Source organism: Limulus polyphemus, unplaced genomic scaffold (assembly GCF_000517525.1).
Source record: "Limulus polyphemus unplaced genomic scaffold, Limulus_polyphemus-2.1.2 Scaffold22, whole genome shotgun sequence".
Classification (NCBI taxonomy): Eukaryota; Metazoa; Arthropoda; class Merostomata; order Xiphosura; family Limulidae; genus Limulus; species Limulus polyphemus.
In genome coordinates, this window is record NW_013665632.1 from 924,121 (window position 1) to 943,388 (window position 19,268).

Consider the following 19,268-nt stretch of genomic DNA (forward strand, 5'->3'; position numbering starts at 1 on the left):
CTTTTCAATTAATCTCATTAAACATACCTAACTATATGATCAGATTGTTACGAGTCAGGAGATTATTCAGTATTAGCAGATGTTAAATATTAGCCCTAGAACTACGAACTTGTGTTAGACAGGTATTTCCTGCATACAAAAGCAAATATCCGGGTTGTTCTAGAATCATGAACATGGGATAGACAGACATTTCTCCTGCATATAAAACTAAATATCCGGGTTGTTATAAAACAACGAAAATGTGATATATAGGCATTTCTCGTGCATATAAAAAAAAAATGTTCGGTGTGTTCTAGAACTATTCACCTATGATAGACAGGCATTTATCCTGTATATAAAAGCAAAGCGCGCCAATCTGGCTTGTAAAACTTGTTCAGTGGCTGAAAGACGTATGTGACCACAAGACTGTTAAAAGATGTAAAGGCAAAAGGACACGTAATAATATTCAATGTCCTCTGTGAAAGTAGGAAACTCGCGCAGAATAGTGTGTAATAAACCAAGAAACTGTGAAACTACACACCAAATCAATTAGGGCAAATTCTGTCATTTACCATGTGAAACCTAAGATCCAAAAACCCTTCAAAGTTCGGTATAATTCCTGGTATTGTTAGCAATATAATGAACAAGGATGTGAAGCTGATAAATGCTCACAAATTTCCACCCACTTTTTGAAACCAATGGCTGTTATAATTTGACAGATTTCCGAAAAAGTAGAACCGTAGCAATTTCATTATCTACTTACTTACCAAGTCCCCCACCACCACCACCACCACCACCATCTCTCTGATGCAACTTTAATGGACTTTTGTGCCATTGATCTGCCTAAGACTGAAAATGTTTTTGTATATTAGTCAGTTTATAGAAAGTTGTACAAGAGCAGGTGGGAGGAAGTGACATTAGTATGATTGTTCTCAAACGAATCCTGCTTTCATGAGAACATCACCGTAGGTTCATTGTTAAGAATCAGGGGAGGCACGCATAGCATGTTCGCAGAGGAAAACACAATTTTCACTAATATTATTTTATCGAAATTAATATCTTTTCCATTAAAAATAAATTACCCTCCGCAGAATAAGTCTTTAAAAGTTCTCAGTTTATTAATTTAATAAAACCCTGTAGACGAGGCTTGTTTTAACAATAGAAAGTCTTCACAAACTACACAACTTTATTATAATTGCATTGAACCTAACTAGCATTTGGAAGGGCATATTTGAGTTGGGAGTATTTCCAAAGAAAAACTTGATAAGCCCTATATAACGTAATAAAAATCTTCATTGTTAGTGTTTCTTAGTTCGCTATTAATCACAAAGTTACATACTGGGCTCTGCTCTCCGCGGGTATCGAAACCCGATGTTTAGCGTTATAAGCTCTCTGACTTACCACTGATCCACCGCGGGGCTTATTGTACTAAGAAGGGAGTTTCATGATTACTGATAAATATACAGAAATATAGTCTGCTTATAAACGTATTCAAGAACAAGCAAACAAATCAATGTAAGGAACATAGTGATTGATGTTGGACACATTAACCAACACTTAATACAAATCAATGTAAGGAACACAGTGATTTAGCAGTGTAAGACTAGAGGGAAGAGCGCTAATCATTACCACCCACCGCCAACTCTTGGGCTACTCTTTTACCAACGAATAGTGGGATTGACCGTAACATTATAATGCCCCCACGGCTGAAAGGGAAGCATGTTTGGTGTGACGGTGATTCGAACCCGCAACCCTCAGATTGTGAGTCGAGCTCCCTAACCACCTGGCCATGCCGGGCTTCACTAATAACTGGATTTCCCTACATGGGCCAGACGTAACTCAGTAGGTAACGTGACCAGACTATGAATCTAAGGATTCATGCTTCACAACTCGGTGCCATAAAAACGCGCTTCGCACTTATAGGTCGTAAGTATACTAATAGAGTAAGGATCAAATTCCATTATTTGATCAGATGAGGGTTGGCGGAATGTGTTGTTGACTAGCTGCCTTCTCGCTAGTGTATGTAATTTCAAAATTAGAGGCGGCTATGCGCAGATAACTCTTGCATATAATGACAACATTAATTTATCTCACTAGAGTCCTTTAGTGGGATAATTTTTATAACTCGCATTGCGCAAGCACTACCTTGTTAACCTTTATAAGCACATTTCACTTTATTTTAAAAGTCACCATTTTGAGCATGCGCAAGAGTTTCGATACCTGATAAATATGTATATAGTCTTGTATGGCAATCATAACGTACTGCTATGCCAAATGCAGACTGCCAAAGTCGAGTTATATTGTTCCAAAACAAGTTAGTAAAACGCAGTGAATTTTGTAGAAGTGAATATTATTTTTCTAAGCTTATAGTAGAAAGTGTCATATGTTTGGGTAGTATAATAATAGGTAGGCAAACAACGAAATGTTTTAATGATGGTGGAACGTACTAGATGTTTCGACAGGACATTGGCCTGTCTAAGCATAATGTGCGTCCTTACTTTAGTTTGAGCAGTACGCTACCAATGAATATTATTTTAACTAAAATTATAAATGTTTGTTATTCATTTCTAAATTGTTAAGTTATTACTTACTTAGAAATGTTTAAAATAATGCCAGCTACAATTTTATACACGAGTGGTAGTCAATTAGAATACAAATCTGAGTGTGAAGATATTTAAAAACAAATTTGCTCTAGAAGTTAATAATTCATGTGATCATTGCACGACGCATTTTACTTTATAGATGCCTTAAACATCATTACGTTAATAATATTCATATCCCAACAATAACTAATGTTCGTATAGAAGTAAACTGGGAATAATTTAGTAAAGTGAAGTTCGAAAAGGGGTGTAGTGGCGTCATGGTAGACCATCATGACAACCCGGAAGTGGTTTTATTAGCTTTCAAAGGATTATTGCATGTGTGACTCATTTCCGTTGTGCAATACGACAGGAAACTAGAATGTTAGAGACAACGATGCTAGAAAGGTATTGTGCAAAAAATAATAATAATGTCGAGAAAACCGTATTGAATACTGATTAAGTAACATACAGATGTGATAGGAAGATTGATTAACAAGAAAATGTTGAGCAGATAGAATTAAAACGTAAGACACAAACGTTGAAAATTATCATAAATAAATGATGAGTATTAAGAAATATTAAGGGTAGCAGTAAAGAGTTTATACCATAGATGCGAAAGGAAAAAAAATATTTGTCAGACAGGAAACTAATTAATACACGAATATTACTAATTCTACGAGGTTGAGCGTTATTTAAAGTGGTAATTCAATAGACTTCTTTCATTTCTTTACCAATTTCAGATTTTAAACCGGTTTTACTACCTATGAGAACCACACCATTAATAAAATAACTCGGTTGATTGAAGTGTTGGGCAACAAGGAGGTCTTTTTCAATCTTAATGGAAGATTTATGCTTGTTGAAACGCTCTCTACGAATCGTTTGGTTTTTCCCTACATACTGGTGATCGCATTTTTTACAATGTATGAGATAAATAGTACTATGTGTTGTGCAAGTAACTTCTTTAGTAATTTCAAATTGTTTTTGATCATATTTATCGGAAACAGACTCAGTATTTTTACGAACTTTAAGGTTCGACAACAAACTATGTTACATGTATGACAACCAATCTGTGGTGGAGTGTCATTCACCCTTGTATGATTAGGGATAACTTTGAAACTTCCGTAAGAAGTTTTAAGAAGAATTATGTTTTACTATTTAGTATTACAGTGTTTACGGATGGATGTTCGTTGAGTGTTAGCTTTTTCCATCTGTCTGTCAGTTTTGGTATTTATATAGCTTCTTTGTAGCATGATTTGTTTTAGATTTTCGATGTTTTCTATAATTTGTTGCATCATTAGATATTTTCTTGATTCAGAGCTCTTGACTATAAGTAATATTCTGTTTAGTGTGGGTGGGGAGGCAGCTTTTTCAGTGAATATATTGTAGTCTGTCAGCATGTTTGTAAAAGGTCTTCGTTTAAAAAAGTGACGTCAAGAAAGTTAAAGTGGGAGTAAGCAAGGGTAAGCTTGATTGTTTTGTGAAAAGTATTAGCATGACTAAAATCCTCTTTAAGTGCTTCAGGACCGGCTGTTCAAATGAAAAATTTAACGTTTCCAAGATTAATGTTCCACATGGCTTTGATGTAAGACCTGCCTTTCAATATGTCCAATAAATATGTGAACATAGTTAGGAGCCTTTTTCGGTACCCATTGCAGTACCGTTGGTCTGAAGGTAATGTTCGTTGTTGAATTAAAAAATGTTTAGATATAAGACAAGACTAGCAAAGTCAGTTACTTTCTGATATTCGAGTGTACTGAAAACGTTTAGGGCAGTTTTTAGAAGTGCAAGTCTTTAATCATGTCGAATGTTGGAATAAGGGAAGAAGCATCCATTTTACACAAATAACTATTATGAGGTAAATGTCTGTTGGCACTGATTTCCTCGATGATATTTATAAAGTGAGCCGTGTCCGTTATTTAAAAAAAGGGGGGTACATGAAATATTTCTTACGTGGTGCTCAACAAAAGTGGCACGTTTGTGTTAGAAAATAAGAGATGTAGGGATTACAAGGTTTGTGTATTTTGGGTAAGAAATAGTTTCTACCCAGTCAAACCTGCTTGAGAGTCAAGTACTGGAAGAATTCTTTCTTAATTTTCTTGGTTTGGAAGAGTTATTTAAGTTTATCACTAGTGGTTTAAGCTGTAGGGTCCTCAAGTTGCGGTTAGCTTTGGCGACAGAATTATCTTCGTTAAGAATAACACTTCCTCCGCAGGTTTTATTATAATACCGTTGTTAAATTTAATAACCTTTAGGACAGTTCTTTTTTTGTGGTTCAGCTTATTGTGACAGAACTTAGTAGATTTTAAGGTTTGTATTGTGTCATTTTCTACAGCTTTAATGCATCTCCCTAAAAGCGGTTCTCTGGTTAGTGGTGATTACCAAGAGAACCTTTCTTTAAAAGTCAGAGAAAGTTGGTTGTCAGTAGTTGAAAAATTGTTTTGAACAAAAATTAGTGTAGTCTGACTTTCTAAGAGAATTCTTATAGGTCGAAAAAAATTTAAGTTCATTAACAAAGTTATTGGTCGGCAAAAGCTTCCACATTTACTAAGAAGACCGAGTTTCTGCATCGGAAAGAACTGTGTTTGAAAGATCAGTTATATTCGGAATATGGGGAAGGAGTTGATTATTACTTGTATCATTTATAAGGTCACTAATATTATTTTCTAATGTGTTAGTCTGAGAGATCTTGTGTCCACTCAAATTCTTGTTAGACGTTTGTTGTAGTTGTTCGTTATTAGAAATTGGTGTTTTGACATTTTTTCTGTAGGGTACTTACTACTGTGGTACTTTCTTTATCAAAATGAGAATAATTGCTAGAAACGCTGTTGGAAGCTGTCAGACATTTGGAATTGGTGTTATTTCTAAGAGGAATGAGTTAGTTCTCTTTGTAAGTTTGTAACCTTCTTCCAGTGCGGAGTTTTAGAGGTGACAATAATAGATTTCCTTATCTAGAATATCAACAGAATTTTGAAAGAAGTTCTTATTAATATTCATGAGCCCTAAAAGGATATTTTCGGGGATTTAGGGCCATTTGTTGCAGAAATTTCTAATCATGATTTTCTATCGTTGTGTATGCTTTTTACAGTACGATAAATGGGAGTATGTTTCTATTTTGTATGTGTTACACAGCAGCAACTTTGGCATATGGATGGTATGTGGTGCGTTTGCCAGCAAGCTTTCTTTGTTTTTCAAAAAGTTGTTTTCTGCTATAGTTAAGGGATTCGTAGTGTGGTTTAGGTTGAGTGTCGTCAAATACTTGAGTAGGAATGTCGCTGTCCAGATAAATATTGAGGGAATTCAAAGGGGAGGAAGAGTTAAACTGTTGTCTTCTTTAGAATGTTGTAAATGGTGTAACGCTATTATGATACTTGTTGAAGATGAACTAATGTGTGTTGATGTAGGAGAAGCTCTGTACAAGAAGTGAGGGCACTGTAAACTGGTGAAAATATTAATGTAGAGTGTACAGTAATTAGAGTGATATTGGGTTTTTGGGTAGTTTAAAACATAAAGAGGTGGAAGATGAAGGAGTAGGAAAGAATGGACAGCCAAGACATAAGAAGAATATATGTCGTTAGTTGTAGGACTAAATATTAGTGGAAAATTGTGACTGTAATGGGGTTTATTAGCAGTACCAAATGAGTACCCGAAGGATTGCTGTGAGAAGATCAAGAAATTGTCAAATGGGGAGACTGAGCAGCAGGAACACTAGCGTGTGAAACGTTGGTAACAGTCGAGTTGGGAGGAAATGTAGAGTTTTGATAAGGAAGAACTTCTAGTAACAACTGAGGTGAATGGAGGAACTTGGAAGAGCTGAAGCTACAGATATGGGCTATGGTGTTTTATGGTTCTGAAAAGCAGTCGTCTACAGCAGACTGTCTACGCTGTGTACATGTCATCAGTGCCAAAACTAATTATCAAAAATCGGATAGATTTCGGAAGGTAAATTATCATAGCTATGACATCGTTTATTTTAGCGCCACTGATTTAGAAAAGATTGGGTTTATATTAAGAAATTTCACCGTTAGTGTAGGTACTTGAGCAGAGAGTCGCCTAAAATACCTTATTTAGGAAGTAAAACGGTTTTTACCTGACTTGGGTCTTTATATGTTAGGAAAACATGTAGGTCCAAAAATAAATTAAATACGAAATTTTATAGCCTGAGCACTTTTGTAAGATTGATCTTTCTTCAACAGGAGCAAGCTGGGAACAATTAAGATTGACTTTCTCCATCAGAAGCAAGCTGGGAACGACTAAGATTTACCTTTCTTCATCAGGAGCAAGCTGGGAACGACTAAGTAAAGTGAAACTTTGAGAATAAGTGGAGTTATGTCATAGTAGATCACCATGACAACCTGGAAGTGCTTTGATTAACTTTCAAACTATGGTGTTTCATGACGAGACACCTTAAACACAGTATGGTTCTTTGGGAAGGTTGCGAAACACTAAAGGCATCACACTAGCTGGTGGTTTTATGGTGAGACACCATAGACACAATATTTCTGCATGGGAGATGGTAAGACACCAGAGGCGTCATACTGTTTCGCAATTTTACGGTAAGACATCAGAGACACAATATCGTTGTGTGGGAGGTGAGTAAACATGAGATCATGATACTGCTTTGTGATTTCATAATGAGACCCCATATACACAATATTGGTGTGTGGGAGGTGAGTAAACATGAGATCATGATACTGCTTTGTGATTTCATAATGAGACCCCATATACACAATATTGGTGTCTGGGAGGTGAGAAAACACCAAAAATCATAATAATTTTGTGTGGTTTTATAGTAATATACCAGAGTACTGAATTTGAAAACCATGTATTTGACAGTCTTCTGTAAGTGTACGCATTTCCCTGTAAAATTGTACTCGTTGATGCACTTTAATATTACAGATTCTTAATCATATGTATTAATTATGGTAAAGCCCAGCATATGCAGAAAATAACGAACTTGAAATGGAGATGTTTCAAAACACATTCTTGCAGTATTTTGAAGATATCCTGCTATTTTTCAGGTTTTCTTTAAAAGCGTTTAACAGATAACTTTGAAACTTTCACGACTGTTAAAATTCTCCACATGAGGAACACGCACTAAAAACATCATACAATTATTGTATTAGTAATTGTAGATTTCGAAAAGCTTAATTTAATTCTAGTAATATAAAGTCGATATGGCATATAAAAACAACATTTTAGTTTATTTCTGGGAATCAACATTTTACATCTTAACTGCAAATTTTCAACACGTTAAAACATTGACTTAATTTGTAATACAAGAGCGTTTAGTTTAAAAAATAGAATTTTCAACATTGACAGTTGACTTCAATAAAAATCCTAAAAACAAATCTGAAGGGCTATTAAGAACATTTCTTTTTTTGCTTTAAGTCTAATCAGCACCACCTTACACTAAGTGTTCAGATTTTACGGGTCTGAAACATGCTTCAAAACATGTTAAATTCATTTTTACATGGGTTGTAAGCCCACTTTTAAAATACCTTAATTCTGAACTATGATTTACTATTTTCTTTTATAATAGCACCTTTTATAATATGAGAAAGTTTTGTTACTTTCCAGTCAATATCATAAGTACTTCCGTTATAAAATATCTCAAAGCACACAACTTCAAGCATTATTAAAACTTCATAACGCTAAGTGCCCTGGACTGGCTTGAGTAATGGTCGTTATAATTTATTATACACTTTGTCACATATTCGCGTGTACAAGATTCGACGTGCTTAGTTATTCGAACAGACAGCACAGTTAATGTTTATAAATATTTTGAATTAAGTGAATTTACGCTTTTTTGTAATATATATATAATTACTAGAATGAAAGCTGATAATATTAATAAGTTCAGTATTGTTTGTTGTATTTTGATGTGGTGGTGTTTATAAATTACTAGAATGAAAGCTGATAATATTAATAAGTTCAGTATTGTTTGTTGTATTTTGATGTGGTGGTGTTTATAAATTACTAGAATGAAAGCTGATAACATTAATAAGTTCAGTATTGTTTGTTGTATTTCGATGTGGTGGTGTTTATAAATTTTTCGCAAAGCTGAATAAGAGATATCTCGGCAGAGCCGTCCCTGATTTTGAATTGTTAGACCATTGACTAGTTAACTTCACCCACTGAAAACTTATAGACTACCCTTGTGTAATCGAATAATGTGATTTGACCATCACTCGTATAGCGTAACCACGACTCCGGAGTGCAGACAATGATTTGACAACAATTAGACAGAAACCATGAATCCTCGGATTCACAGTCCGGCCAGGCTAATGATTGGACCACGCCCAATCCCTACTGACTGGCACACATACTATCTATTACACGCACACACGTGTCAGAACTTAAGCCTACTTCTATACACATGCTAACAACAAGTGTACTAATTAGTAAAAATGGATAATGAATACAAAATAAGGTATCTGACAGAATAGTTGGACTCTTTACTGTCCATGTTTCAAAGGTATTGGTCAATATTTTACAGCTGAAAGATACTCTGAAGAGCAGAAAGGGATCAGAGGACAATGTCAGAAATAATAACAGCATCGAAATAATTACATCGGCTATTAAACCTTTCCCTGTACATTTCATCGTCTGGACGTCAAAATATAAACCTATTGTCCAATACGTCAATACAAAACCGAAGTTATTATATTATTAACGAGTGTCAATAAGTGTTTGTTATATCATTAAGTTAAATAATTAGCAAACAATTTACTCATATTTCGTCATTTGACCCAGCAGACCTTTTGTTTTAATTGAATGAAAACAAATAGGCTTAAATTGAATACTAGCTACAGTTAGAAAACTTACGACGAAGTTTTGGTGATCGGATATCAATCGTTCTCGAGGTTAGTAGTCGAAACGATTACCTGGTTCTAATTATTAATTAGTGACTATTAGTTTTATTACCAGACATTACTAATTAACAAGCTCATTCGCTTCATAATGAAAAATACTCGGCGTCTTTCAGTTATGTTGTGTTAATTTGGAAAACAAGCAAATCTGTCTTCCATCACTATACAGGTATAAGGCGCTGGAATCAAAACATCTTTGTTCATGAAATCAAGCTAGATCCTGATTTTGACACTTTTTTATCATAACTTTATCTCTCTCTTGTGTAAGATGGCAGTTATGTCAAAGTCTCACGGACCTCTTCTAGAATTTATATGTGAAATTATAAGAGAGGCTCGATGTTTGTGTAGGAAAAGTATAAATCTAACGCATCGCATTTGATGCTTCACAGAATTTCAACAAATTATAGAAAGAAAATATAGACAAGAAACTGAGCAAAACTGAGCTACCAATGAAAATGTTGTTTTACACTACAATTTACAAACATCGATATTTCAAATGATTGGCTAATAAGATCGAGTTTCTGAAATATAACTCTAGAGGTTCCTCTCTCTGAAAGGACACATTGAATACCTTATGTCTGAGTGATTTGGAAATAACAACTGAAAAATGTTGTGATATTTTGTATAGTATTCCTATTTTTAACCGTTTTAAACAACTCTCGTTTAGATAGTTCGATATTAATGATAAGTTGATGGAATAGACATACGTACCTTCAATAAAGTGAAACATTCTAACAGAGAGAAGAATAACTTAAGTAAAAACAGATTACTTAGATTTAAACCTCGCTGCGTAATGGTGCGGTGTCTAGTTATTCAGATTACTTAGATTTAGACCTCCCTGCGTAGTGGTGCGTTGTCTATTTATTCAGAATAAATAGTGATTAGAAAGAACTTAGCTGAGGAAAGCCGAGGGTATTGTTTACGTGATGTAAATAGTAGGACTTTCATTTCACGTCAAGTGTTTTAAACATAAATGTCTGGAAATCTTTTACACAAATAGAAGCAAGTTGAAGATCAAAGGTCATCGTCTAATATCAGATATTGTACATGCAGACTGTACCGATCGTTAGCAGCGAGAAGCGCGCAATCAATATGCGCGATATCCGTGAAGAAGCTGTCTGAGGGCTGGAGTATTTAGTCCTGTGCACATTTGTTCTCTGCAGCGAACTAGTAGGCAGAGGACAAAAAAATAAAGGTTCTGAACAAAATATCTGCAAGATGTTGTTTTACTCATACTAATTCACACTTTTATTTCATATATTCTTTTTTCCTCGTGGAATATTTAAACCACAAAGTTGTCTAAGAATAAAACATTTCTCAGGTACGTATTTATTAAATTTTACGTAAGGGTAAACACATATAATGATGCTTATTGACTTACAAGCCTTAGCTGTTTGACTCCAAAACTTCACAATAGATCAAGAAATAATTTTGAAATAATAATAATCATAATCATAAATATTCAACCAAAATATAAATATAATAAAATAGTTGTGGTATATATATATATATAATTTACTTATTTGTTTAATTGTTATTAAGCTAATGGGCTATCTGTGCTGTGTCCACCACGAGTATCAAAACCCGCTTTTAACGTTGTCATCAAACTTTTTCCCATCACAAAATTGTTCAAACTGGCTTAGTTGGAATCACACAAAAAATTCGTCTATTTTTCACAAAATAATTATATAAAATAACTATTTTTTTTTATAAAAGTTTCAAAATAATTTTATTTTTGACTGTCAGAAAATTATTCATAACTACCTATGGCAATTTTCTATAAAAAATTAAAATTCGTCGTTCTACTAACTACTCACTGAATAAATTTTAAAAACATATTTATTTATTTTAAATCATGGTACATAATAGAAACTTTAGTGGCGATGTGGAAGTTCTAAATACAAAACAAACTCTTATCTGAAAGACTCAGTAGTAAATGGAATATTTTGTTATTAAATCATTTAAAATTACGAGGGAAATAAAAAACTTTGTGGTTAAAATAATTAAAGTTATTTATGAAGGTGGAAGAAGTCATTGTTAAATTAGTTAAAATTGCAAGCTCTTTCGGGCTACATATACAGGATTCATAATCTAGTCTTTGTATAAAGTTTCTCAAGTGTACATAAACGTAATATTTTTACATGACCATTCGATAAGCAGCTTTAAAGACATGCTTCCTCGATAATTGAGTGGTTCTTCATTTCATATGTAAAACAAGAAATTTAGAAATGTCCTAATAAAAAAAATCAAGAACATAATTCTTCATGTTTCTCCCAGTTCTGAGATATCCTTATATAAGTCTCTTGTAGTTTTATTGTGTTTCAAAGTGGAAAAAAATAAATACTTGGTCTTCTTAAGCACTGATGAGACTTAATGGTTCAGTTACATTCTGGTGTTCTACAGAATTTCAATATGACTTGAAAGAATTCGCTCAAAGGGTTTATTAATATCCGAAATTCTTTCCAAAGACTGTCTTAGCTAGTGATTTACTATAAGTAAGGTATAAAATATAACTTAAAACTCATCAAACTTTACAGTAATTGCAGGAAGGGTTGTGCTATGAAAGTTTGTACCACGTGAAACACATTACCTCGTGCCATTGTTTTAAATACAGCAGACACGTGAAGCAGGCACGTCACTGGTAAATACAATAACTATTATTTTGCGACTTAATGAGATATAATGGGAGCGAAACCTACCGCTAAGATACTATTTAGTTTCGACCAGTAGCGAAAATCGTCTCTGTACTCTAAAGAAGACTATAATCTGCTTAGGCGGACTTACTTTCCTAAACAAATGTTGATATAACTGAAACTACCGCGTGAAAAGAGAATCATAAATTGTCTCTTGTCTTCCTTTTACGATGTGAAGCCATACCATAAAACTACAAAACAAAACAACGAGTAAAAAAAAAGTCGTACTATTTACAACCTACGTATAGTGGTATATTATCATACAAAATGTCTGTTTCGTGGGTAGCTTAGAAATGTACGGTCTTTATAATGATGAGATCACCAAGTGCAAAACTTACAGCGTGACGCTAGTGATGACCAGTCCGTAGTTTAATATAAGTTCCCGTGAGACAAACTCAGCTCAGACAGAAAATGATCACGAACAGTTCTTGCAGCTAAAGACGTGGTCGAATATAGTAGGTAGAAGTGAACAATTTCGTGTATCCTGTAGCGAAATGGACACATGATACAGTTTCAAGTGGGTGGTTAAAATATTTTAATGGCCCTATTAATAGTACCTTTGATTGCAACGTTTACAGCCCCAGCATGCTCTTCACAGTAGCAAGTGTTTTATATTGAAACTTATTTTGTTGCTAAGACTAGATACAAGAAAAAATAAGTGAAACCCTCAATTTAATCATTAAAGAAATTGCTTTGCACTTTCTACTTCACAACGTGTTTCTCCAGGATTTTGTTGTTTATTGTCAATTTTAGTTTAACATGATTACTAGTAATTCACATTTCTATCGTAATAATTTCATATGAAATGTGCATATAACATTTCTATCGTAATAATTTCATATGAAGTGTGCATATAACATTTTATGAAATTACAAAACGTTTCTCGAGAAAATCAAAATAGAATAATGTCCTCAACTTTCAGCAATGTCATGATGCAATCTTCAACAAGTAAGAGTAAAATAGTGGATTTTGTGAGGCTTACCTAGGCTTTTCTGAATCAGTTCGAAATGTTTTCTCTCTACAACATTATTACGTTGTTTGTTAGATATAAGATCTTTTCTTATAATACTAGTACTGAGAGAATTCTGAGGAATCATCAGTTGAACAATGGGTTAAAGAAGACTAAAATTAACGAAAGAGAAAAATACATACAAGTCAAACAATACTTCAAACATTCTAAAAGTCTTTTAAGTCATTAAAAACATCAGTGACTGAAGAAGATTGGGGATAGTTATTAACTTCATGAGGAATATGCAAACACTTAGAAAAACAAACGTTTGAGTTTTCTTGGAATTCTTTTTGTTGAATTTAAACAATCGAGGAAACAAATGTCTGACTTTTATGAAACTTTTTTATTAGTTTAAACTCTTAAGACAACAATATTTGATTTTCTTGGAATTCTTTTTTGTTGCGTATAAACACTTAGGATTGTTTGTTTGTTTTGAGTTTAGCGCAAAGCTATACGAGGGCTATCTACGCTAGCCGTCCCTAATTTAGCAGTGTAAGACTAGAGGGAAGGCAGCTAGTCATCAACACCCACCGCTAATTCTTGTGTTACTCTTTTACCAATGAATTAACCGCCACATTATTACGCCCTCACGGCTGAAATGGGATTCGAACCGCGACCCTCAGATTATGAGCCGAGCGCCCTAACCACCTGGCCATGCAGGGCCAACACTTAGGACAACAAATATTTCGCTTTTCTTGAAGCTCTTTTTGTTGAGTTTAAATACTTTGGACAACAAATTTTTGACTTTTCTTGGAATTTGTTTTTGTTGAGTTTAAACTCTAAGGACAACAAATCTTTAAATTTTCTTGAGACTCTTTCTCTTGAGTTTAAATATTATGGATAACAAATGTTTGACGTTTTTTGAAACTCATTTTTTTAAGTTTAAACATTTAGAACAACAAATGTTCACCTTTCTTGTAACCCTTTTTTTAGATTTTGTTTTGAGCTATTTCTGATTCAACGGCATTTGTTTCTGCTTACTAAGCTGGTTTACTAATTTTTTCACATCTAAAATTTTTTTTTATTATGAGATTGAGTACATCATTTCATGGAACGTTGAAAATCTATGATCTTGTCTATTACTAAGAGTTCGCAAAACCCTCCACTCTTAGCTATAATTCTCAAGCATATTGCTTGTACTAGCTTCCACGCTTAGAACGAGTTGTTCGAGTGCCTCAACAGTTTGTGGTAGCACCGGCTCCTCTCAGAGTCAGTTTTATCGTCGTTTTCCCACAAGACGAAGAAATCAGAGTAAAGTCATATGGCCTCGTCGCCTTATTCACAGAACAGTAAACTTATCTTTATATGAAGAACCGGTAAACCTTTGCTTAATGAACATTATTTTTCCATCTTTTATCGAAACAATTTTGTTTTTCAGACAAGAAGAAACGAAGCAAAGAAGACAAATCACATTGTTTTTTCCACAATATTTTTGGCATGTCATATCAGTAGAAACTTTAAGCTATATCAGTGCTTAAAGATCACTAACCTTCCTCCCGTTGCGGATAAAGAAAAAAAAGCTTTCGTTTACACGTGCTTTAGATTATTAAGAATATTGAAAAGTTCTGAATAAGAGTAAGCTAACTAAATAAATCAGAACTTAAAAGTAGCAGAAATTAATTTCCAATGATAATTTTAAACATTTTGATGGGTTTATAATTAAGAGGTTCCTTTTATAAAAACAAACATTTTAGTCGAGCATTCAAAACGTGTACGATATCTTTTATTGATATACAAATAATTAACAAAACTCACATATTAAACTCTCTATTTTACTATTTTCAAATAAATTCAACCACTTGTCGTTTCAGCAGATGAAACACGAGCATTCAACATTTGCACACTATCTGATGAGTTTTATTAATGAATACTTTGTATTAGCTATAATGAATATGTTCTGCAACGCTATAGTTTCTTGTATTTTAAAAGTTTAAGCACATTTCTTCCTTCATGACCACTAAAGTCTTTGATTGTGCGTCAGTCTACTAGGATTTCTCAGTAATCTAATGAAGTTAATCAGTTTTGATGAACATTTTTACTTAGATATCCATATTACAATATTTCATCGGAGTCACAAAATCAGAAGCGATGTTTCTTAAAACTGGTAGTCAGTGAACCTGTAAAGCAATCCTTCCCTTAAAGTTGACCGATTTCAATGACATTTGTTTGTTTGTTTGTTAATAGTTTATTCGCAAAGCTACACAGCGGAATATCTGCGCTGGCATACTCAGGGTTTCAACCCTGGAATGTCACTGATATATTTTGTATTCTTATTGGCTTTGCTTGGTGATATGTAGCAGTACAAATTAAGTATAACACATTCAACTCGTTCACAACTTTTTATATTGTTATTACCTTGAAGAAAGTTTTAGCCATTCGTTTTGCTGTGCATGTTTTTATTTGCGATACATTATTGCTCAATAAATATGCGGATAATTATTGTTTAGCGTTTATAGATTATAACGTAATTTTAATCTAACTGCTACCTTTTAGCAGTTTGCAAATATTTATTTGTTTATTGGTTAATTGGGTTTACAATTTTGAACAAAGCTATAAAACGGCTATCTGCGAATAGTCTTTCCTAATTTTGAACTGATAAATTAAAGGGAGGTTAAATTAGTCAAGAGAACCCACTGCCAACTCTAGGGATACTCTAATCTGACAGAAGAGTGGGGCCAATCACGGTCCAAAGAAGTTCAGAACAGATTTTTTCCCCCAACGAGTCGCAAACAATAAATATTCAGATTCAAAATTGGGTAAGCTAACTAATAGGCCACGCCTAGCCCGTAGATTAAATCATCTAACATGCACACAACAATTTTAATTTGGTTGCTAAGAATTCACTTTTAAACAGGGGAAAACATGCAAGCGCCCTTTAAACCTCAAACAGACACACTGTACAGCTTAGGCTTAGAATGCTGATTTTCAAGCTTTAAGGAGCTCATTGCAACATTCGTACAAACATAACCTCAGACACTAACGGTTAGCAGATACAAACATCTTAGTGGCTTGCACTAAAAGAATAGTTTGAAGAGAGGAGAGAGCAGCGATTACTAGAAGGATAATATTTTGATTAGATTCAACATTGTGTTTTTAGTGTTATTCAAATATGTTTTCAAGATATGCAGAAGTTTAAATACCTTATATTAAAACGATTTTGAATATACAAATAAGCAAGTTACGTGATAACTATATCCAATTAAAGTCGCAGTAATACGGCAATTTTCAGAACTACATTTTGAGATTGTTTGACTTTACGTAGGTAGCGCGATGGAATCGAAAACTGATCGCTTCTGAGAATGGTTTGTAACAACCCTTTACAACAGAAAATTCCTTCATAATCCCAGGTTTGTTCCAATCGGGGATTTGCAATTTCCAAGATGGAGATATCCCGTGTACGTAATGGCAGTGGAAACAATGGAATATGGATAAACTTGGAGCACAAAGACTATTTAGAAAGAGACCAGCAACAAGCCATACCCCAACTATGGAAAACTAGATGATGTGTCTTGTAGCAGATAAAATCCACGAACAGAAACGTCAGTGGCAAACACATCCGCATGCACCAGGCAAAAGTACACAACATAATCAATAAGGATATCTGTCCGGAAAAGTGACATAAGTAAGTCGCATGTACACAAGTTGCTTCCATGACATATCCACTAAACCATCGTATACCTCAAGAAGCCAGGGAATGCAATGAGTGTTCATGTTAACGCCTGTACATTTCTGTGCAATCAGACTGTTAAAACGATCTCTTGGAAATAGTCATTCTTGTATACTACATGGATTATGAAGAGCACGAAGAGAGTAGGAATATGCTTTGGACAGGACAGCCTTATGACGGAGCCTTTTAGAATAGAAATTACGCTGAGGGACTATTCTCATAAAATGAAATCATGAGACAGAGCATGACCAAATATGGCGACATAGACTGTAACGACATGGTGAGATTCCATTAAAAAATTAAGCTAATATTTCTTTAAAATATGTTTATGTTTTTAAAAACTTTCGAAGTTCGTAAGGAGATTTCTTACAAAGCATGATGTTTAAGATTCAGCTGTTTTCGACAAAACAAGTTCAAGTAGAAAGTGAAATCCTATCAATGCTCGCCACCCATCCCCTTCCTCTTCCGTGATTTAGTGGTAAGCTTCAGGGCTTATAGCACCGAAATTCGGGTTTTAATCACCGCAGAGGTACAGTAGAACGCAGATATTCAGTTGTGTAGTTTCGCGCCGAAATAAATGCAATCAGTGCACATTTACAAATAATAATCTTCAATAACGCTTTATACAGAATGTATAACAAAACTAGAGAAATTTGTAAAATACTTTTAAGCAGCATGGAAGCATCCAAGCAGTTTTCTTTAAGTTTTTTAAACGGGATTATAGCTGAGAAGAGAAAATCTTTCTATTACTTAGTTGCATAACTTCAGTCTTCTGAGTTCTTAATCGTTACGTCTTTATTATTATTATTATTATTTGTTTTTTTTTACACAAGCACCTGTTAACGAGAATTTTGACTGTTCTATATCTATTGATAGAAGATGAGTGTCTGAAGCTTTGGAGTTTTACATGTGTTTTACTGTTGGGCGGGAAAGATGCTTGCTTTTATAAGGTATTTAAAAAAAAAGAACTGTTTTTTTTTCATAATCAGATAGAATTTGTAGATATCAGCGTTCTTTTGAAACTCAAACTTCCTGATACATCGAAAGCAATCATAAGTTTACCAATACTCAATGCTGTATAAGTTTCATAAATACTTGAAAATTTCACTGTCATGAGTATTGTCAACTAATGGCCTCTTTAGATATCACACAATTCATTGTCATTGCTTGCAAGTTTTGATTCTAGAGAAATTATAGGACACTTTATATTGATTCTAAATTGCTCCTGAATATCTGTCTCAATAAAGAATAAAACTGGTGGAGATCAATATTCATTGTTTCATTTAATGGGCTATATAAAGTTTTGTAAAACAGTGGATGACTTATACGATAAAAGAAGTACTTAGAACATACTTGAATGATAAAAATTAATTTTTATTTTAAGCTATGGGGAAATGTTGGATCGAAGATAGAACCATTAATCGAAGGGAAGAGAGTACAGAAAATGCAGTTCATATTGCATTCGTATCTAAACTATCCGATACTCTAAACCTAATGTGATACTCAACAAACATGAACAAAAATAAAAATAATCAATTTTTTATTTTGATAGACAAAATGTTTCTGCTAAGTTTATATCACAACTAAACAGATGTTCTACAGAGTACGCTGCTCAGAAGATACGTTTACTATAGAGATGAACCTGGAGGTAATCTATCCGCCAAAAGAGAACAAACAGGGACTGATTGCTTGTTAACTGTCATTTCAAAGAAACAAACACATTTAAAGAGTTGTTAGAAAAATATCATATCATACTCTGAAAATAAAATCAGAGCAAAAGGATTATAACTTGCTTAAATAAATAAAAAAAAAAACATTTAAGAAAAGTGATTGGATGATATGTATGACGTCACCGCACGGTGTTTTTATAAGTGTAATGATTGGATAGCGTGACACCTGATGATGCTATCTTAAGGTCTATGATGGTGGTGGAGTTCTTTCAGTCCCGTTTTAAGGAGTTATTATTGTTATTATTCTATGTGCAGGATACCTCTTAAACTAATCCTCTCCTGAAATCAAGCTGATATCTTTTTTTTCTAATACCATGGTCCAAATTGTGTTTTACGTTAGAATTTAAGAATACAATTATTTTAAACACATATAAAAAAAAAACCTAGCTGAGTTTAAAACATAACGAATGTGTCGTTAAACGTCGGAAATTGTAAAATGCTGATAAGAGTCTGCGGCCTTACAACGCTAGAAACTGGGTTTCGATACCCGTGGTGGGCAGAGCACAGATAGTCCTGTGTGTAGATTTGTGCTTAACTACAAATAAACGTCTCATCTAAGGGTGGTTATCCTGACAAACATAACTAATGTGCGATTGTAAAATATTAAAGTATTTTCCTACAATTGCTATTTTTTGTAGTTAAAATTGTATTTTTAGCATACTTATTTAAGTATAACAGTGTTCATATAATTAAAGTAGGGAACATGTGTGTGTGTGTGATGAAGGATTACTAAGATTTT